Raw genomic sequence first — 23,088 nt, 5'->3', positions numbered from 1 at the left:
ATAGTTTATTCATGATTCTTCTAATGGTGAATAATTTTTCCTTCAGTTCTCTAACTTGTAAAAGCACAAAGAGATACTTTTATGAGTTACAATTTATCATCCCTACAAGGTAAAGGAAGGAGAAGGGAAGGGAAGGAATGTTAGAGATAGGAAAAAAGATAGGGAGGGGAGAGAAAGAGAGGGAGGGAGAGGGACAGACAGAATAGGACTGCAGAAAACACAGTGCCAAAAATAAAATTAATCTACAGAAATTTCAGGTAAAATTCAAAAAGCACTTTGAACCTAGCATCAAATCTTGTATAGGTGGGCAAATCACATCAAGTCACAGTAACAATTACTTAGTAGTATTCTTTTTCATTTCTAACAATGAAAACCCTTTCAGGGCCTAAATCCACCTCCAAGACAGAGTGTGTTCCAAAGAGACCACTCCCACTGCATGTGGCTGGGAGAACCTTCCAGTCCACAGTCACAGTCCCAAACAGAACCGCCTTACAACAGAGCTGATAAGGGGACTTACCTCTGCAGCCAGGACGCTGAGGGCCTCACAAAGACAAACCCTGGGCCTTTGTGTGGTTGGTGGGAAGGCGAGGGGGTCTGCGGGGTATCAGCCTCAGCTCCTCCACCATTTACATGTCAATGGTCAAACCAAAGCTCCTCAGACCCGGACCGCGCAGGCGCGCCTGGAGCAGCCAGGTCCAGTGTTTTGTGCTTCTCCCTTCTCCCTTCTCCTTTCTTCTCCCTTCTCCCTTCTCCCTTCTCCCTCTCCCTTCTCCCCGGACTCAGCCTTGAATCTGCTGGCTGCCAGCAGGTACTTGGCAAACCTCGTTATGAGGGATTTGTCACCCTCTTCAAGCCCTGAGCCTGGGTAAATACGTCAGTAGTCGGCAGGCAGTCTTTTCAAATTATCAGAGGACACCAGGCTGGGAGAGATGAATGCTTTAGATAAGATGGACAGAGTCAGAATTCCAAATGTGATCTGGGTTGAAAAAATGTGCTGAAAGGGAAAAGATTTCAGAAGAATAGATGCTCCATCTTTCACTTAAGATCAACTCTGGTGGGGGGGCGGGGGGTTGTTTGTAAACTAACACAAGAACAGACCTAATTTTAGGATCCATGATCAGAAAGCCAGTATTATGAACAAGGGGGGATGGGTTGGGGCTGGGGTAAGGGAGGCTCGATGGTCTGCATACTATTCTACAGAGAAGAGTGGGTAACCAGGACAGCAACAATTCTAAGAATCCTGTCTGATGAAAAGGAAATGACTTGAGCAGGGTGGGGCAAGGGGTGGCCATCCTCAATACACGAGGGTACAAAGAGTAGATATATTCTGGGGGCTCCAGACAGCTGAACAAAGGTTTGTTGGCTGGGTGGAAAACGCATCTGCATAAGCTCAGAGAATTTTCTAACAATGAAAAGCTCTGGCCGCGTGAGTCAGGGAGTGGGCAAGGGAGCGGTCCAGTCCTGCAGGGCCCTGGACCGGGAACTTCCTGGTCTTGCCTGGACGCCAGCTGGGCTTCAGTGACCGACCTCCTTAGCATCTGAGGGGAGAAGACCGTCTTGAGTACAGAGTCTCATGGCTTTAGAGCCGGCAACAAAATGACTGTAAAATAAAAACAGGGATTTTAAAAGTCACATAATCTGTGTAATGTAGAAAGACTGACTGATATTGGGATGAGGCCACTCTCACAATGCTCAAAAACAGTCCAAGCATTAGTCATTTCTGAAATTATATAATGCAGGCCCATGACCCATGAATTACGGTTTGAAAATGGCAAGGCTGGCTCCCTGGATCCCATTCCCTTAAATTCCTTTTCCTTGTTCAATTTCTCATAAAGCTATTGATATAAAATGGATCACTTCCAGCACTTACATTTACAAAGTGTTTTATGCTCAGTTGAATTTTATGAATATTTCATAGAGCAGAATCTCACTGCTGGTCTAGGACCCAGAAGCAGCGGAAAGGAGGGAGGTCCTCGGAGGTGCCGTCCCAATGTCTGCAGGGGCCTGGGTGACCCTCCAGTTTCCACCTTACAAAGGACAACTTTTTCGTCCTCTAAAAAGTTTATCTTTCTTCCTATGTGGTGAAAGAATCATGACATTTGCTTCGACCCACACTGCCCCTGGCACTGTTCTGGGTACGAAGACTACTTGAATGTGGCTTCATGGAGCTTCCTCATGGAGTAGAAGATACCACCACCACCTAGGCACTTAATGACTTTATTATAAAATAGCTATCAACATGCTTATTTTTCTAAAGTCAGCAAGGGAAATGCAAAAGATAGGTGCATATAAAACTTCGGTAATTACTGATAAATTATATCCAAATACACTGAGTGGTCAGATTATTATGATCTCTGAACATATAATAATCTGGCCACTCAGTGTGTGTGTGTATGTGTATATGTATATCTATATCTATCTATCTATCTATCTATCTATCTATCTATCTATATTAGAGGCCCAGTGCATGAATTCGTGCATGGGTGGGGCCCGGCCAGCCTGGCCAGGGGGAGGAGACATGGGTGGTTGGCTGGCCTGCCTGCTGGTCAAACTCCTGGTCAAGGGGACAATTTGCACATTAGCCTTTTATTATATAGGTCAGTGATGGGCAACCTTTTGAGCTTGGTGTGTCAAACTTCGCCAAAAAACTGAGCATAACTCGGGTAGTGTCTCACTTTGAGGAAAAAACATTATTTCACAAATGTTTCATCCTCAGGAGCAGCAAATGTTTCATCCTCGGCATGCAGCCGCCTCAGCGGCCACGTGTCATCAGAAATGGCTACGTGTGTCAGTGCTGACACGCGTGTCATAGGTTCGCCATCACTAATATAGGATATACACTGAGTGGCCAGATTATTATGCGTTCAGAGATCATAATAATCTGGCCACTCAGTGTAGATGTTACCAACTTGTACTCCCACCAACATCCATTGGGAGTGCCCATTTTCCTACCTGTTCACCAACATGGACTTAATCAGTCTTTTTGTGATTTTATCTCTGAGAACTTGCTTTTTAAAAAAATAACATTGCCCTAGCTGGTTTGCCTCAGTGGATAGAGCATTGGCCACGGACTGAAGGGTCCAGGGTTCGATCAAGGGCACATACCTGGGTTGTAGGCTCAATCCCCTGCCTTGGTCAGGGGACATCAGGGAGGTAACAAGTTGATGTGTCTCTCTCACATCGATGTTTCTCTCTCTCTGTCTTTCCCCCTCCCTTCCTCTCTCTCTAAAAATCAATGGGAAAAATATTCTCAGGTGAGGATTAACCAACATTTCCTCTTTTGAAGACTGAACCTTTCCTAGGAAGTAAAGTGTGGTTTGTATCATTTGGGATGGAAGAACCCCTCCTCCGTTGGTTCCTCCCTCCATTGGGAAAAATCTGCTTAAAGGGCATTGTACCATCAGAGTCACTAATACAGTCAATATGCTGCCAACAGAAGTGGGATTTAGAGTCTAGGAGAGTGGAGAGATTACAGAAGTCATTTTGAAAAAAGCATGGGATAGAAGAAATAGCTCACTTGGAAGGCTGATCTTTTGGGACAATTACATTTCAGACAGACAATGACCTAAGAGAGTATAAAAAGACTCCGATGCGCACATCTGCTAGTTAGAAACCAGCACAGAAATTGTGTGGGCAAGACTCTGATGGTACAATGCCCTTTAAGCAGTTTTTGGTTTTTTTTCCCAACGGAGGAAGGAACCAGAGGAGGAGGGGTTCTTCCATCCCAAATGATACAAACCACACTTTACTTCCTAGGAAAGGTCCAGTCCTCAAAAGAGGCAAATGTTGAGCTGTTTTAAAACATCCCAAAGGATATAAGACTATAATAAAACAAACTGATTTGTTAATAAAATTCACTTGATTATTAACTGGAATGTAAGTCATCATTTCTGAAAAACCATTTGACCTTTTTAAGACTATAATTTTATTTCTAACTACCACTAAGGTAAGATTTCTAATCATGAAAAAAGCTTTATGCAAAAATATATACTCCATGGTATCTATATATATAATCTATATATATAAAAGGCTAATATGCAAAGTGTCCCCTCAGGAGTTCGACCGGGAGACCAGGAGTTCGATCGCTCACTATGACGTGTGCTGACCACCAGGGGTTGGCGCGGAATGAAGGAAGGCCCTGACCAGCAGCCGGAAGGCCCCGATCGACCCTGATCGCCAGCCAGGCCTAGGGACCCTACCCATGCACAAATTTTGTGCACCAGGCCTCTAGTTATCTATAATAGCAAAACAGTGGAAACAGAAAAAGGAGACTTCTACCCAATAAAAGAGGATGAGTCAATAAACCAGAAAAACCTCCATCTCGCAGAACATTACACTGCCTTCAAAATGATATTTCAAGGTTCACATGCTTGTCTCAGTAATGCATTACTGGGAAACTATTTTTTAAAAATCCTCACCAATGATATGTTTTATTGATTTTTTTTTTCGAGAGAGAGTGAGAGAGAAAGGGAAAGAGAAAGAGAGAGAAACATCAACCAGTTGCCTCCCATATGCACCTGACCGGGAACTGAACCTGCAACCTTTTGGTATATGGGACACCGTTCCAACCAATTGAGCCACTGAGCCAGGGCTCAGGAAATCTACTTTAAAGAAATAATCCAAAAACACAGGAAACTTATGTTTGAACAAATAGAAAAAGATAAAAAAAATATGAACAATAAAATGACAACAAATACATATCTACCAACAATTGAATCTAAAAATCAAAATAAATGAGCAAGAAAGCTAATGGACAAAATAAACTGATGAACAAAATAGATCCAGAGACATAAAAGCATGGAATAGACTGTTGAATCTCAGAGGGAAGGCAGGTGGCTGGGGGGGAGAGATTAACCAAAGAACTTATATGCATACATGCATAACCCATGGATACAGACAATAGTGTGGTGAAGGCCTGAGGGGAGAGGTCAATGGGGGAAAAGTAAGGGGGACATCTGTAATAGTTTCAACAATAAAGATGAAATTTTAAAAAAAGAATATGCAGTTTAAGTATTTGGCTATATATTAAATACTCAATATTAAGGACTAAATTAGCAAATTATGGTAAATAACAAAGTACAACATTATACAGCTTTTAAATGACCATTATGAAAGATATGTAGAAACAGGAAACAGCTTATGAGACTGTTCAGTGGAAAAAGTAAAATATGAAAATACACTAACTATAACTGGTAAAATATATACATATGTAGATGATAATTTGCAAAAATAAGTTATTAACCTTTTGCACTCGGATGTCGAGTGTGACTCGACACGGTTAGCATTAGAATAAAGGAATCGAGAAAAAAGCAAGCGAGTGCAAAGGGTTAAGAGTAGAATTATGCATTATTTTAAAAGATTCTTTAATATAACTATACAGCATTTTCATTTTTAAAGTCTATGGCCCAGGCCCTGAACAGTGGTTAGAGCATCAGCCCACAGATAGAAAGGTCATGGGTTTGATTCCTGGTCAAGGACATGTACCTGGGTTGCAGGTTCAATTTCTGGCCCTGGTAGGGTTGCATGCAGGAAGCAACCTCTCTCACATCCAGGTTTCTTTCTCCCTCTCTCTCTCTTTCTCTCTCACTCTCTCTCCCTCTTCCTCTTCCACTCTCTAAAATTCAACGGAGCCCTAGCCAGTTGGGCTCAGTGGATAGAGTGTCAGCCTACAGATTGAATGGTCCCGGGTTCGATTCCAGTCAAGGGCACATGCCTGGGTTGTGGGCTCGATGGAGGTGTGCAGGAGGCAGCCAATCAATGATTTATGATCATTAATGTTTCTATCTCTCTCTCCATTAATGTTTCTATCTCTCTCTCCCTCTCCCTTCCTCTTTGAACTCAATAAAAATATATCTATAACTAGTAGCCCGTTTGCACGAAAATTCGTGCAATAGACCTTCATTCACCTGGCTGCCTGCACCAGTTTTCTGCCGGCACCAGGGACCCAGGCCTTGGCTGTGGCCACCGCCTTCTACCTTCTTTCAGGGTCCCGGCTTGGCCCTGGGCGGTGGCCTTGGGCTCGGCTGCACCAGCATCCCTGCGACCCAATCGGAGGAGCGAGCCGACCCCCCAGGTCGGCTCGCTCCTACGATCGGAGCAGGCACCCCGCTGGCGCCCAAGGCCCGGAAAGCCCTGGGCGGCTTTCTGGGCCTTGGGCTCCGCCACACCCCAGCGTCCCTGCAATGGTTTCCTGGTGGGCGTGGTTTATGGGCGTGGCTTGGTTGGTGGGCATGGCTTGGGCGTAGCGAAGGTGTGGTCAATTTGCATATTTGTCTATTATAAGGTAAGATAATAAAAGTATAATATGCTAATTAGACCGGACAGCTGAACAACCTTCTGGATGTCCTTCTGGACAAAGCCACGGCAGTGGAGGCCAAGGCAGAGGCGATAAGGGGCGATCAGACAGGCAGGCGAGCAGTTAGGGGCAATCAGGCAGATAAGCAGTTAGGGGCAATGAGGCAGACAGGCAGAGTGGTTAGGGGCGTTCAGGCAGGCAGGCGAACAGTTAGGGGCGATGAGGCAGGCAGGCAGAGTGGTTAGGGCAATCAGGCAGGCAGGCAAGTGGTTAGGGGTCATGAGGTAGGCAGGCAGAAAGAGTGGTTAGGGGCAATCAGGCAGGAAGGCAAGCAAGCGGTTAGGAGCCAGCGGTTCCGGATTGCAAAAGGGTGCAGGCCGGGCTGAGTGACCCCCCCAACCCTCCCCCTCCTCCCCCGTGCATGATTTTTGTGCTCCGGGCCTCTAGTTAAAAAAATAAAATTCAATGAAAGAAAAAATAGCCTTAGGTGAGGATTCAAAATAAATAAATAAAAGTCTATGCAAATGTTCTTTTCCAAGAATATCTATACACTGTTTTACCCTATCTAAAGCTTATAACCATTCCAAGAATCAACTTCTTGAGTACAAACAGTCTGGCTCCCCACAACCACCCTGCAGTACTTCACTCCAACTCCTCGGATAGTTTCAGTTTCACTGTTAGTGAGGTGCGCAGGGACACAACCTTCCTGGAGGACAGTCTGGCAGTACCTAATACTCTATAAATGTCCACCCCTTTGAGCATTTCCCACCTGGGAATCTGTCCCACAAAAACAATTCCACACATATGCAAATGTAAAGGTAACAAGAACGAACAACGCGTCTACTTAGGGGTGGCCTCCTCTGGGAGGGGCGGTTTCATTTTAAAAAGCTCCAGAGAGAGAGACCTGGCGTGAAAACCCCATGCAGCTTTGATTTGTTGCCCAGTTTACTATTTCCTTTGATGTCTTTATTTCTGGCAACTGACCAGAAACAAGGGTGCTGATTCAACTCTCCATGTGTTGAATCCAATCACATGCATGCCAGTACAGATGCTAACATACAGAGCCAACTGAAATAAACACGTTTTAGATCGTTCTCTCTTTTGCTCCCAGCTTCACAAACAGAATTTAGAATGTGGCAACTCATTTTGAAAACAGTCATGGAATGAGAGCCATATGCGCACAGCTCCCAAATTGGTGCTTCAATTGAGGGTCAGTTTCCTTAAAAAGTTGTGCCTCCATGCATCTATTCATGTTTACCTAGAGAGGCTTGGGATTGTTGCTTTTTGACAATTTGTAAATGAGACAGTTATCTGATTTTGCATGGTCTCTCTTTATGGTTCACTCAAAGTACAAAAATTCTGACCAGGTCAACAATACAGGGTAAGTCAGACCTCCTCACTGTAGGCTGTCATGGAGCCAGAGGAAAAGCACAAATAACCTCAAGCCAAATAAACACTTTAGTGGACACATCTCATATTTAAAAAAAGAGAGAGAGAGAGAAATCTACAAGTTATTAATACTAGAGTTCCTCAGATGAAAACATCCTTGTGCACGCTGATGATATCTGATTGTGGACCACCGTCCATTCCGTGTCCCTATTTCAAGCGAATGATAGCGTTAGAGATGTGGAGAAAACAGAAGTTGGGAGAGTTGTGCAGTGTCACACTGTGGGCTCCTTGGAGAAGCGTGGCACATCTGTGCCACCTCTGGCACCCCCTTTGTCTCCTGCATTCCAAACGACAAGTTGTCCATTTGGAGCCTGGAGTTTCACAGTTAACTGGACTGACAGTTGTTTAAGAAAACAGAACGTTGAAAAAACACCCACACCAGTAATATGAGGTGTTACTTTACCAATAACATTACTGCACTTGATTAACCAACACTACACATTTGGCACACAGACATTTTCTGGTGAGACTTAACCCTGGGCAGCCTCTGGAAGGATAAGAATAACGATGAGATTTAAAACGGGGAGAAAAACCAATAAGCTACACTAGTGGCCAGATTATTATGATCTCTGAACGCTAATAATCTGGCCACTCAGAGTGTGTGTGTGTGTGTGTGTATTAGAGGCCTGGTGCATGAATTCGTGCATGGGTGGGGTCCGGCTAGCCTGGCCAGGGGGAGGGGACATGGGTGGTTGGCCGGCCTGCCTGCTGGTCGAACTCCTGGTCGAGGGGACAATTTGCATATTAGCCTTTTATTATATAGGATATACACTGAGTGGCCAGATTATTATGTGTTCAGAGATCATCATAATCTGGCCACTCAGTGTATATCTTTAAAGTAATGTTTTAAAAGATGTTACAAACACCCTTTTTAATAAATTCTCTAGACCTACAGCAATGATTACAGAAATAAAGGCATAGGCCAGGGAGGAAAAACTTACAACATGCATAAGCTTGAAATTTAGGATGCCAGGTTAGGAAAAAATCCAGTTATGTCTTATTTAAAGAAACTATTAAATACAAAGAAGAACAAGCAGTGCACGACGACAACACAGAGCACAGGCAGCGACTCTGGGGACGGATGGGAGGTCAGGGAGCAGGCAGTGGCCTCTCTTCCTAGGGCTTTTCCTCGCCAGCGGTGAGCCAGGAACCTTCTCAAAGGGCGGAAGCAGATACACAGCAAGTTGGCCTGAGCCAGCAGACTTGGGGCAGAGGACTGAAGGACCTTCTCTGCTCTTCGGAGGTAGACCACGAGGCACGCAGCATCAAACACCACCACTCACCATGGCTGGCAGAGGAAGCCTCCCACGGCTCAGCCAAAGAGAAGCCAGCAGATGGGAGACCTGTCAGACCCTGTGATGGTGGCAACACAGCCCGCACTTCAAAACCTGAAGCCAGGGTGTATCAGCACCCATCACTCTGAGGTTTTCTAGAAGAATGCACAGGCGATGCATTCACACACCAGGCACAGGATATCCTGGAGGGGGTCCGGCAAAGGACCTAGAACGTTTTTGACAGGTACACAGAGGAGCAGAAATATTGCCAAAGACAAGGGAAGACCTGGGAAGCGCAGACCTCCAGTTCCCCTCGCTCCTCTGTGGGTCTTCTTCACCCTTGGGCACCTACCATGAATTCACTACCTCTGGGCAGAATCACGGTTACCTAGAATTCGACCGTATGAGGTTGTTCTGGAACTTTAGTAAATATGTACATATACATGTATGCATTTATATTTATGCATGTGGAGATGGGAGGGAGGAAGGAAGGGCTGCAGGGGGAGAAGGATATTCCGCATTTGGAAAAAACACGCGGAACGACATGACCTCTTAGCTAATCCATTATCTACGGGATCCTCTGCAAACTTCCATACATTAATTTGAAAGGAAAGTCTTCCATGAAGCTAGTCCAAATAGGCACTGTGTTCTGTGCAATAGCCTCTCTTGGGTGAAACTAATTTTACTACAAGAAAGTTCCTATAAAAACTAATTGACAAAGGAAAGAATTGAGATTTATCGTATTGAAAACTGTAACACTAGTAAGCCAAACAGTACATGAGATAAAATTTCTCTTTACATTTCAACTAATAAAGAAGGAATGATACAAAGTATCCATTCAGCAATACCGAATGGTTTGATGGCTCCAGACATTAAACATCAATGGCTGCTAATAAAGAGAAACAACCAGACAGGACATGCCTCCTGAGGAAGGAACACACCACCATTTACGAAGTAGCCATGTCAAAATAAACTGAGCCTGAACGTGACCAAGCTTTGGGGCCCAACTGCCAATTTACAAGAAATACTGAGGACATAAAAACATGTTAAATGACACCACAAGGATACAGCCAGCAAATCCAAACAATGTAAAGCTCTACAGGACAGAGAACCTGGTTTCATCAAAAAAGCTCACAAAGGCCCTGGCTGGTTTGGCTCAGTGGATGGAGCATCGGCCTGAGGACTAAAGGGTCCCGGGTTCGATTCTGGTCAAGGGCACATGCCTGGGTTGCGGGCTCCGTCCCCAGTGGGGGGTGTGTGGGAGGCAGATGACCAATGATTCTTTCATCATTGATGTTTCTCTCTCTCTTCCTCTCCCTTCCTCTCTGAAATCAATAATAATATATTAAAAAAAAAAAAAGCTCACAAGGAAAGAGAGATAAAAAGAAATTTAAGAATCATAGTGACGAATCCAATAGGTGGATGTTATTTGGATCCTTATTCAAAATAAAATATTTCAAATTCTTATGGATATTGGAAATTTGAATACTGGCTATATTTGATGTTATTAAAAAATTGTTATTTTTCAAATGTGATAAATGGGTAGTGTGGTGATTTTAATAAGTCCTTATCTTTTAGAGCTACACACTGAAATATTTAAAGATAAAATAATGCAATGCCTGTGATGCACTTTAAAATAATATGGGAGGAGGCTCCAGGTCCAGATGGCGCTGCTGGAAGCCATGTTTGGCCACGGAGGATCTCGAATCCCATACATCGAGCAAGTGAGCAGAACCATGCTCGAGCTGAAGGTTCTGGAATCCTCGAACCTCACCGAGGTCGTGGTTTACGGCAACTACTTGTACAAACTCGGAACCAAGTGGATGCTCCAGTCCATGGCCGAGAGGCACCGCCTGAGGCAGGAGCGAGGGATGCTCAAACTTGAGGAGCCATGAATGCCCTCGAGCTAGGCCTTTAGCTGAAGTGAAGCCGGTCTGCAACCAACGCACCGGGGACCAGGATGTGGACAGGAGGCTGTGGCCAGATCTGGAGGGGGTCTGCTCCCCACGTAACAAGGGAAAACAGCTTGCTGTGGATTTTTGCATTTGCCTCCTGATGTAACTTTTTCCTAAGGTTGCTAATTAAAGAATAAAATGTTAAACAGGCCAAAACCGGTTTGGCTCAGTGGATAGAGCGTCAGCCTGCGGACTGGGGGGTCCCAGGTTCGATTCCGGTCAAGGGCACGTACTTTGGTTGCGGGCACATCCCCAGTGGGGGGTGTGCAGGAGGCAGCTGATCGATGTTTCTCTCTCATCGATGTTTCTAGCTCTCTATTCCTCTCCCTTCCTCTCTGTAAAAAATCAATAAAATATATTAAAAAAAAATGTTAAACAGTTCCTCGAAAAAATAAATAAGTAAAATAATATGGAAGAAGGGAGTGTTTGGGAGGTAGGTGAAATAAAATTGACCATTAGTTGAAACTGGGTTATAGGTACAACAAGAGGGTTCATTATATATGCTATTTGATCTACTTTCATTTCTGTTTTAAAATTTTCATAATAAAAGGGTGCTTTTTGTCCTGGCCAGTGTGGCTCAGTTGGCTGGGGCATCATCCCATACACCAAAGGGTGGCGGGTTCAATTTCCGGTCAGGGCACATACCCAGGTTGCAGGTTCGATCCCCCATCAGGGTGAGTATGGGAGGCAGCTGATCGATGTTTCTCTCCCAGATCAATGTTCCTCCCTCTCTCTCTCTCTCTCTCCCTCTCTCTCTCTGTCTCTCTCTCCAAAATCAATAAAGATAAACAAAAAATAATACAAATATAAAGGGTGTTTTATAAGGCTCTGGGAGACCACTGAAGGCTTACTAATAAATCAAAAGATAATCATTGTAAAGACCAACTCCTCTCTGATCGTTCAACTGCCATTTATGAGCTTTCTTCAAAATATCATTTAATTCTAAATGACTTTTTCTCTCATATTTTTAACCTAATTTTCGATATGATTATTCCGACTAGGGTGAAAGTTCTGCCAACAAGAACTTCAAGCTTACCGCAGCCCAGGTCCACGATTGGTGGGCCAGGCAGAGTGGTTTCAGTGGGTGGGAAAGACCCAGAAGACAAGAAATAGAAATAATCAGAGTAGTCAGATTTTTTATGGACATTAAAGTAAAATGAAACTAGACAAGAGAGCAAAATTCAAGTTATAGATTTTACAAAGGAGGAAAAGAACCTAACTTATCATTATTAAAATTTATATATTGTATACCTCAGAGACCCAAGAAAGTGAAAAACAAACACAAAAACAAAACTATTTGAAACAAATAGGAAGTTTAAAAGGTTGTTGTTAAGGACTGAATTGTCTCCCCAAAAAAGATATACAGAAGACCTAAGCCCCAGTACCTCAGAATGTGACCTTATCCTACCTAATAAAATAGTAATATGCAAATTGACCACACCTTCGCTACGCCCAAGCCACGCCCACCATCCAAAGCCACGCCCACCAGCCAATCAGGGCGAGTATGCAAATCACCCAACAAAGATGGTGGTTAATTTGCATACGCTGAGGGAGGGAGTAGTGAAGACTGAAGACAACTTAGAAGGAAGACGGAGGAAAAGCGGAAAGCAAGATGGCTGCCAGAGGGAAAGCCCGGGCAGGGCAGGGCAGGGCGGAGTGGGGCGGAGTGGGGTGGGTGGCAGCGGCGCACGGGTGCAGGCGCGGCGGCTGCAACAGCGGCGGCAGCAGCAGCAGCACATGCGGCCGCAGCGGCCGCTTGCAGGATTTTTCCTGCAAATGGGCTACTAGTTTCCAATAAGATCTTTATGATATAGTCAAATTAGGGTGGGCCCTGACCCAACATGACTAGTGTCCTTATAGAAAGGGGAAATGTGGACACAGAGACAGACACAGTGAGAACATCATGTGAAGATGAAGGCAGAGAACAGGCTGATGAGGTCTATAAGACAGGGAATAGCAAAGATTTCCAGCAAACCACAGACACTGGAAGAAAGGCATAGAAAACCCTCAGAAAGAACCAAGCCTGCTAACACCTTGATCTTGGACTTCCAGCCTACGGAACTATGAGACAATACATTTCTGTTGTTTAAGCCACTCCAGCTTGTGGTACTTTGTTACAGCAACCCTAGCAAACTAATGTGGTGGCTATTTACAAAAATTAATTCTAAAACGAAGTATCTTTGATTACACCATAAAAAAATCAGTCAAAAAATATGATAGATGATGCTATTCACAATAACAATTTTTAAATATTTTTACTGATGTTAGAGAGAGGAGGGGAAAGGGAGAGATAGTTAGAAACATCAATGATCGCCTGCAACCTGGACAGGTGCCCTGACTGGGAATCGAACCATGACCTCCTGGTTTATGAGCTGATACTCAACCATTGAGTCACACCAGACAGGCCAAAATAATAATTTTTAAAAAGTACAACACACCTAGGAATAAGCTTAATAAGGAATACAGATATATATATATATACACATACACACACACACACACACAACTAGAGGCCCGGTGCACGAAAATTCATGCACTGGAGGGGGGCGGTCCCTCAGCCCGACCTGCCCCCTCTCACAGTCCGGGAGCCCTCACGGGCGGGAGGCAACCTGACAATCAGGGGTAGGCGACACCCCCATCACACCTCTGCTGCTACCACTGCCGGCAGTGCAAGCCTCAGCCGGCCCTGGTTACCTGAGCCTCGGGCAGCCCTGGGTGGCTGGGAAGCCATCATCCAAGGCTTGCCTGCACCTCAGGCCAGCCCTAGGCGGCTGGGCAGCCGACATCCGAGGCTTGCCTGTGCCTCGGGCCGGCCCTGGGTGGCTGGGCAGCCGACATCTGAGGCTTGCCTGCACCTCAGGCCGGCCCTGGGTGGCTGGGCAGCCGACATCCGAGGCTTGCCTGCACCTCAGGCCGGCCCTGGGTGGCTGGGCAGCCGACATCCGAGGCTTGCCTGCACCTCGGGCCAGCCCTAGGCAACTGGGCAGCCGACATCCGAGGCTTGCCTGCACCTCAGGCCGGCCCTGGGTGGCTGGGCAGCCGACATCCGAGGCTTGCCTGCACCTCAGGCCGGCCCTGGGTGGCTGGGCAGCCGACATCTGAGGCTTGCCTGTGCCTCGGGCCGGCCCTGGGCAGCTGGGACTGAGGGGACTGGGGGACTCTGGAAGCAGGCACGCGGAGCGGCTGGACCCGCCTGGGGGTGGGCCCGGCCATGCCACGCACCTGCCACCCCGGCGGGGCTGAGGGGACTGGGCGCCGCCATCTTTGAGGGCATGGCAGTCAATTAGCATATTTCCTCCTTATTGGCTGTGGGCGCCACCATCTTTGTGAGGGTATGGCGGTCAATTGGCATATTCCCTCTTTATTAGATAGGATACCTGTAAAAACTACTGAGGAATGCATGTGAAAGATGAGTTAAACAGGAAGACAAATCTTGTTCTTAGTAAAACTCCTTAAAAGAGTTGTCTATACCTATGGCTCCAATTTTTCTTTTTTTCTCTCTTGAATCCACTCCAATCAGGCGTTCACTCTATTATTCACTACGACTGCTCTCATCAAGGTCACAGGTGATCTCCACTCCACACTGCTAAACTCCAACGTCACTTCTTAGTCCTTGACTAACTTGGCATTAGCAGCATTTGAGAAAGTGACATACACACCCCGAGTTTTCTTCCGACCTTTTTAGCCACTCCCACCTGTAACATTAGGTAACTCGGCCCTTGGGCCTCTTGTCTATCTATACTCACTCTGCAGGTGTCTCATGCCTTCTCTGGGCTTCAGTTACTTTCAAGTGCTGATAACTCCAGCATTTGACTTTCCAGCCTGGATCTCTCCTCTAAACTCCAGACCTCCCTGATCTTGTCTCCTACTCCTCTCTGTATTGCTCTAACCACAAGGCCTCTCCTGCTGTTCTTTGAAAATACCAGTGCATGCTTACCTCAGGACCTCTGCACTTCCTGTTCCCTCTGCCTACTTTCCCCAGACATTCACACGGCTTGCTTCCTCTTTCCCAGCACTTAACCAAGAGCCTCCTTAGTTGAGGCCTTCCTGGCCACCTTACATTGAACACTCAATAATATTTATATTCCTTTTTTTCTCTTTAGCTTTCCTCTTTAGTACTTTTGGCCTTTAATATTTTATGTTACTTATTTATTTTGTTCATAGTCAAGACTCTCCTCTAATACACATATCCCCAAACATACTCTAGATCAAATTTGTCCAACAGAAATATAATGTAAGCCACATATGTAACTTAAAATTTTCTAGCAGCCACATTAAATACATTAAAGCAACAAGCGTAACATCTGAATCAGTAGACTGAATAAAGCACGTGGCTCTCCCTAATGTGGACAGGCCTCATCCAATCTGGGGAAGGCTGGAATAGAACAAAAGGCTGAGCTAGAGGGACTGTGCTCTCTCTACCTGAGGTCTTCAAGCTGGGACATCAGCCATCTCCTGCCTTCAGACCCAGACTGGAACTTGCACCATCTGCTCTTCTGGGTCGCAGGCCTTCAGTCTGCAGATCTCGGGACTTCTCAGCCTCTATAATCACGTGAGTCAATTCCTTATCATAAATTTCTTTGTGTGTGTTTGTGTGTGTGTGTGTACCTTCTTTCTATTAGTTCTGTTCCTCTGGAGAAACCTAATACAATTACTATAGTGTTAGCTATATGAGAGAAAAAAAAAGGTATGCTCTCCAAAAGGGGGTAAATAATTTTTTATTCAATGGAATACTTTACCGCCATTTACAATAATAAGGATTAACAAAAAACTAGCTTGAAAAGATGTCCCCAAGATATTAATTATATGTTTATTATATATTAATATCAACTATTAATTATATATTTATTATTATTGTATATTAAAAATTATATATAATTGTTAAAGCAGGTTCCAGAACAGCATGCATAGTACTAGTATAAAATCACTGATATAAAACCATGTGTTGTGCACGAGAGTGTATAGTATGTGTGTGGAATGGAACAGGATGTTTAGTAAAAGACAATTTATTTTTGAAGGGTGGCATTTTGGATGATTTTTACCCTCTTCGATTTCTGTATTTGTATTTTTCTCCAATGAGCTTATTTATCAGGCAAATTAATTACACTATTCTGTTTCATTTAAAAAAAAAGTTCATAGAGGGAAGAAGAGAACTACAATCCGCTGTAGCAGGAAGAGAATTTGGGTAAAGCAAGAGTTTGTGTGGTTGTTGTTTTACAATAGGAGAAATGAGAAAGTTACTGGGGGGAAAAACAGAAGGAAATGAAAGACTGAGCCAGCCAAGCAGCTGGAGTGCGCTCAGGGGATCCAGGGATGAATAAGTTGGTTCCTATCCTCAGGCAAGAGAGATAAGGGTCTACAAGGTAAAAAGAATTCCAGATGAGTCACACGGGAGCTACAGAATGCGGAGGAGCACTGCCAACCGGGGACCAGAAAGGAATGCTGGGGGAGATGCCGTCAGTTCCACGGCAGGTCGGGTTGCCCTGCACAGAGACCGGCGGGAAGGAAAGTGCTGGCTGCTCAAAGCCTGCCAGGCTACTCACTCAGGGCATAATTTTGGGGTCCAGGGGCAGCAAATGATGAGACTAACAAATTAATCTGAAGCTGATGGTAAAGGAGCTTGAAGAGGTAAGGACTTTGACCAGAACGCGGCAGGAATTTCAGAGTGCTGGGCAGTACACTCACCCACTCCCAACGGTGCTCAGGACAGAGGAGTCAAGTGGCTGCTTGTTGGACTCTCAGACTGAAGGAACTTGACCACGGGGCAGGAACAGCCCAGTGAAAAGCTAATGTCACAGAGATGTGAGCTGAAATTGTGACTTTAAATGGTGGCAACAAAAGGGGAGAACCACAGGAAACGCACTGTGGTAGCAGCCTGTGTACAGCAGGAACATTTGGCATCTACAACCTCAGGAAACCATTCCAGACAAGGCTGAGCTGATTATCCGAGGCTCTGCTGTCAATCATTTTGCAGTAAGAATTTTACTCAAATACCACATTTTATAAACAGGTGTTTTCTTTTCTCCTTCTTCAACTTACTTTTGTGCTGGGTACAGGAAAGCGAGGAGGTAATAATTAACAGTCCTAAAGAAAAATCCAAAACCGAACAGACAGCTTTAAAGCCTCATTTAAAAAGGGCTGAATTTATAAGACAATAATCATTACTCATGAGGCAAAAAATAAACAGACCCAGAAATGGGGGTTGGGGTTGAAGAGTCAAGGGATAGAGGTGGGACAGGGAGAAGCTAGGGAGAGAGACTCAAGAAGAATCAAGTTTGTAATATATATTTTTACAAAGGGCTATGCCTTGGAAAATTTATTAAAATACTACTAAAAACTCTGAAGACAGATTAAGTGGCCAGATAAATACTATAAAACAGCTTAGGTTAGCTGAAAACAGTCATAGCCACTCAGAAAAAGTAAAATAAAAAATTTAATTGTAGCCCGGCTGGTGTGGCTCAGTGGTTGAGTATCAACCTAGGAACCAGGAGGTCATGGTTCAATTCCCGGTCAGGGTACATGCCCAGGTTGCGAGCTCTGTCCTGGTAGGGGGCGTGCAGGAGGCAGCCAATCGGTGATTCTTTCTCATCACTGATGTTTCTATCTCTCTCTCCCTCTCCCCTTCATCTCTGAAATCAATAAAAATATTTTAAAACAAAATTTAATTGTAAGTAAACCTCCACATTCAACCATCAAAAAAGAACATCTTTGCCATGCCCAAGTAAATAACATCTAAATATTTATAAATAATATTGGTAAGAACTCGATGTTTGCTCTCCTGCTTTATGCAGATTTTACATATTTTTCCATCGTCTGTTCTTACTTTCAAATAAAAGACTATAGGTATTACAGAATAGTTCATTAAACTTTAAGTAAAAAAAATAATAATCTAGACATGTAAGATAAGCATCTTCATTACCACCCATTAGGTAAAATGTGAGTATGTAGACTCTCTAACTAGAACTTCAGGAATCTCCTTAGAGTGAGAGGATAAACTACAAAAAAAAAAAAAAAACAAAAAAAAACAAAAAAAACCAACAAACCTGTAAGACCCAAAGCCATACGTGTTTGGTGTGAGTCACCCAGGGGTTTTTGGAACACTCTTCTGCTTTTTCTTAAACAGAGGAAGGGGAAGCAAGGGAGGGGAGGGGCTTACAATGGGGACAGCTTGAGAAGTAAAAAAGGTGGGAACTGTCAGCGCGACAGGAATTTTTACAGCTATTTCACATTCCAAAAGGTGTTTGAAGGTATGAGTAAAGCTTCAAACTGCACTTCAGCTCCAGGTTTCACAAAAATATATGCTTCAGGCTCCAGCCTCCAAATGCTACGCGGATGAATGAAGCCCTCAACATAAGGATGCATTCAGGAGTTGTATGTGCAGGAGGCATGAGCAACAATGATCTGCCCTGTACTCGGTGAACTCCTGTGACACTCTTCAAAGGAGTCAGTGAAGCATAAATCTTTTGCAACGGCTCCAATCTTTCTAAGAATACCACCTTTCAAGACATTTGGATACTAAGCATTATGAACTCAGCTCCACAAAAACCTGTGGGTCTTTTGATGATTCTACATAGGGAGCCCTTGATTAATACAGGGCATGAACAGTGTGGCTGACTGTAAGAGTGTAAACACTAAGACAGTGTCCAGTAAATAGTAGAGGAGTCCATCACGATACCATACTAGTAAGTGTAAACACAAAACAGGATTCATAATATCTAATGCGAATGAAGTATACAGCACCCACAAAGCAAACTGCAAATCACAAGTCAACTCACCAACAAGTATCTGATATACTCAGAAGGAAAAAAAAGAGACTTTCCTATTGTGTACATAAATAATATACTTTGGATACTATAATATTATAAGTATCAACTGTTTTGTAGTCTTCTTTTAGAGACCTTATGGATAAAGCTTAATTGACCAATCTCGAGGGTTAGATTCATTAGCCAAGTTGTTGAAACTTTATTCCTTGAGGGGAAAAGAAGCAATGAAGCCAACCAATAGCCTTTTTACCTAAAGAGGTCTTATGAATTGATATTTTACAAGAAGGTGGATACTTCAAAAAAAGAGTGCACAAGGAATTCAGACAGATTTCACACACAAGGAAGAAAAAGAAATACAAGAGTTAAAACATTTATATACAGAGTGGGGCAAAAGTAGGTCTACGGTTGTTCTTATGGTAAATAATACAATAGTCTATAATAATAAAAGCATAATATGCTAATTAGACCAAACATCCTTCTGGACGAAGCCGGGGCTGCGAGGGAAGCCCAGGTCCCGGGTGCCTGCCAGCGGCCGGAGGGAAGTCCGGGTCCTGGGTGCCAGAGGGAAGCTGGTGCCGGCAGCCACGGGAAGGAAGGCCTACTCTTGCATGAATTTCGTGCATCAGGCCTCTAGTTAATAAATAATAATACAAGAATAAACTTTAGTATACTCACAATTATAAACCTACTTTTGCCCCATCCTGTATATAAATGTTAGGCCTTCTTCATAATCAAACAATAATAAAACAATGAAGATACAATCTTTTTACCTATCAAATTGAATATAAAAATTAGAATAATCAATACTGACAGGAGGGTAAGAAAACAAAATTGCATGTATTGTTCGCAAAATTTCTGGAGGGCAATCTGGCAATATGTGTCAAAAGCCTTAAAAATATAAATAAATACCTCTAGACTCAGCAGTTCTACTTCTCTTCATGGAAAGTACTCAAGAGCAAGATTAAGGTGCAAAATGTTTATTAAAGCATTACATGTAAACCTGAAGCATACCTAAAGCTTCAACACTATGGTAACAGTTTAATAAAATGAAATATATCCACCCATTAGATTGGAGATGTTCATCTTCTGCTAATTTCTATATTATCTGTGTTTCTACTATGAATATGTATTAATTTTGCGGGCTAGGAACTTTACCCATAATGATGCAATGAGGCAGATACTATTATCCCCATTTTAAATATGAGGAAACTGAGGCACAAAGAGGTTAAATAGCGTGCCCAGGGTCACACAGATAGCATGTCATGGAATCAGAATTTGTCTTAAGTTGGCCCAGCTCCAGAGTCTGATCACTGAGCTACTTTGCAAACATTCACATTTTTACAATAATTTAAAGCAAAATGCCAGAAAGAGGACCTTTATGGGCCAGATTTTCAAGGCAAATCAGGAGGCACACGGTGAAGCCGAAAGTTCTCTCGTGTCTCACCAGGACGTCTCTTTTTGTTTGGATTTTTAGTCAGATTGTCTGAACAGTTATCCATTTCCTTCCTCCTCATCACCATCCTCTCTCCCCTCAACACACACAAAATCACAGCGCTATCGAATTCCCATGCTGCAATTGGCAACACTCTTGTTCCCTTCCTGACCCCAATAATTGCTTTCCTGCTCCTAAAAGCCAAGATAGGTCCTACACAAACAACTCCTCAGGTCTATCTAGACAAAGTAAAATTTAACTCACAATCCAGTATAAAATAAAGAATCTTCCATTTCCCTTACACACAGAAATGTATACTATTTTCCAGGACATTACAAGGTAATTTGTATAGGAGTAATGTAAGTTCTTTAAAAGATGTTTTTAAAATACAAAAGACTCTTAACAAACTATGGTGCATCACATATGAATAGGCAAGATTACAGGATCCCTTCCTGTGTATCATGTGACATTCCTGTTCTGGCCTCCAAACAAAAGCCTGACAGATGTAAGTGCTTGTAGATAACACTCTGAACCATCTGAACCATCTAGGGAGCTTTGAGATTTCTGTAAGGGTGTATAGATGATCAAGTTGCAAGGGACTAGAGAAATGTTTTCTATATCTTAGAGGAAAAAATATTACTAATCAGTATAAAGCAAGCTCTAGCCATCTGTTGTTCTAAAATTGGACACTTGATCAGGTTAAAAAGAAGTGAAGTTCCTGCCGGTGGAAGTAGGAATTTAGACTACTAGATAAAATATCACCACTGGTGATGAAATTATCTTATTAAAGAACAATGACAGCTTTCTAACTTCAGGGACCGATAATAATTCTCCTCAGTTGCAGTTCATAAAGGAGTATGTTATTCTGTTATCCCAGACTTTATTCAAGACAAGCCTCTCTCACTGAAGGGTGGTTTTACACCTAAGTGACAAGTTAGATTAGTCCATATTTCCAGTAGATAGATATATACATTATCATCTCTTTTTTCTTTTTACAAAAGTGGACCTAACAAAAGATTGCCTTTCCTAGGAATGAGACTAGTTAGTATGATATCCTTCAATGATAAAGATTTATCAATAAACAATCCTATGAAACCATGAAAGATTTCAAATAGCCAAAGCAATCTTGAATAAAAAAGAACAAAGCTGAAGGAATCACACTACGTGATTTCAAAATATACTACAAACTACAGTAATTAATTGACTCTGCAAAACAGCCTGATCCCAAATGAACACAAACACTGCAAACTTCTTTCACTACATTTTTAAAAACTAGCAACTACTCACTTCTAATGAGCCTGTGAAGTAAGGTAGAATATAAATATGCTAATTTAGTTACATTTTTATGATATGAATTTTATGAAACAGTGTGACAACTACTCCATATATTAGATAAACTTCCAGGGGTGTAAAGATTCAATAACATCATTTTTAATATTCTGTTCACAAGTTGGGGTTGAATATGGCACTCATTTCTGCAGACATGTGAAATCCAATCCAACTACAATATATTTAAAGGCTTATATTCTTACCATGTTTTAACAATGCTCCTAATTTCCTTTATGAATGGCTCTAAAACGTCTTTATGAGTGAATGAATTTATGAACAAATCTAAAACATATATAGATTCCCAGAAAGATGACCCAGTAGGTTCTAGAGCAAATTAAGCCTGAAATATCCTTGGAGGCAAAAATGACCAAACTGACGCTGCCCTATTTGGGACACATCCTAAAAAGGAAGGGTTCTTTGGTAAAGACAATGCTGGGAAAGAGAAGGCAGCAGGAAAAACAAATATGAGATGTATTGACTCTGCAAAAGAACCCACAGGCATGAGTCACAGGAGCTGAGCAGTGGTGTTGAGTTCAGGACATGGTAAACACCACTCATTCATAGAGTCGCCAAGAATCAGAGCTGGCTCTACAGCCCATCTCACACACACACACACACACACGTCTTTATTTAACAAATGATACTGAGTTGTTACGAGTGAATGTGGACTTCTAAAAATATTTAAATCCTAAAGTACTAGCATCAGCTTTGCAATGGACATAAATAGGATCAACATAAAGCCATGAATCTCATACTTCCATACTGCTAAATCATTTGGGTAACTATATGTCTTCCTACTAACAGCACCTAATGCTATGGCATTAATTTACAATCTGTCATAAGAAATATCATCCCATACCAAGTCTACTACTAGTATTCTCTCTCATCAACTAATACACTCTCCCTATTAATCACCTTTACTCTACTCAGCTTGCTTCCCCTTTATATATTCTTCCTGCTCCTTAGCACATGCACTTCTGGTTTTTTGTTGTTGCTGCTGTTGTTGTTTTTTTGGTCTCCTGTTCACACAAAGGCATGTTGATCCCAATTTCAAGGAACTCAGCAACTCCAGAGGTACATATGAATCTTCTGGAATTAATACTCTACTTTGTGAATTCTAGAACATTGATATGGCACAACCCAGCAAGGATGGACAATTTGACTCTGAGATAATGATTTCATTTCTTTCTCCTTCCATTGTCTCTCATCCTGAAATGATCCTAAGTACCAAACATAACAGAAAACTTAAGAGAAAAATGATTTTTTAAAAACGTATACTTCCTAAATCTTGTTCATATACAAGGCATTTTTAAAGCTTCTCTGATTTTAATAGTTATTTATCTAAGTTGCTTTGTCTTATAAATATTGCCTATATAATCTCTCTCAAAAAAAGGAAAAAATGAATTTGTTATCCATTGATGATAACTACATTGCTATCCAAATGGATCACTGTCAGGCAAGTTTCCTGTCTCTGTGATCATGATCTTTAGGGTCCCATTATTCCTCTATAATGGGGAATAATAGATTCCCAAAAAGATGACCCAGTAGGTTCTAGAGCAACTGGATGTGCTCTAGAAAAAGGCCATCTGGA

General features: G+C 42.9%; 1 protein-coding gene across 2 annotated transcripts in view; it reads right to left on the bottom strand.

The window, feature by feature from the left end:
* Positions 1 to 23,088, bottom strand: part of ANKRD6 (ankyrin repeat domain 6) — a 158,686-nt gene that overhangs the window by 121,053 nt on the left and 14,545 nt on the right. The gene's annotated exons all lie outside the window — the stretch shown is intronic.

The sequence above is a fragment of the Eptesicus fuscus genome, chromosome 10 (assembly GCF_027574615.1).
Source record: "Eptesicus fuscus isolate TK198812 chromosome 10, DD_ASM_mEF_20220401, whole genome shotgun sequence".
NCBI lineage: Eukaryota > Metazoa > Chordata > Mammalia > Chiroptera > Vespertilionidae > Eptesicus > Eptesicus fuscus.
The sequence above is the reverse complement of the archived record's forward strand: the minus strand, read 5'-3'. Positions and strand labels throughout refer to the sequence as shown.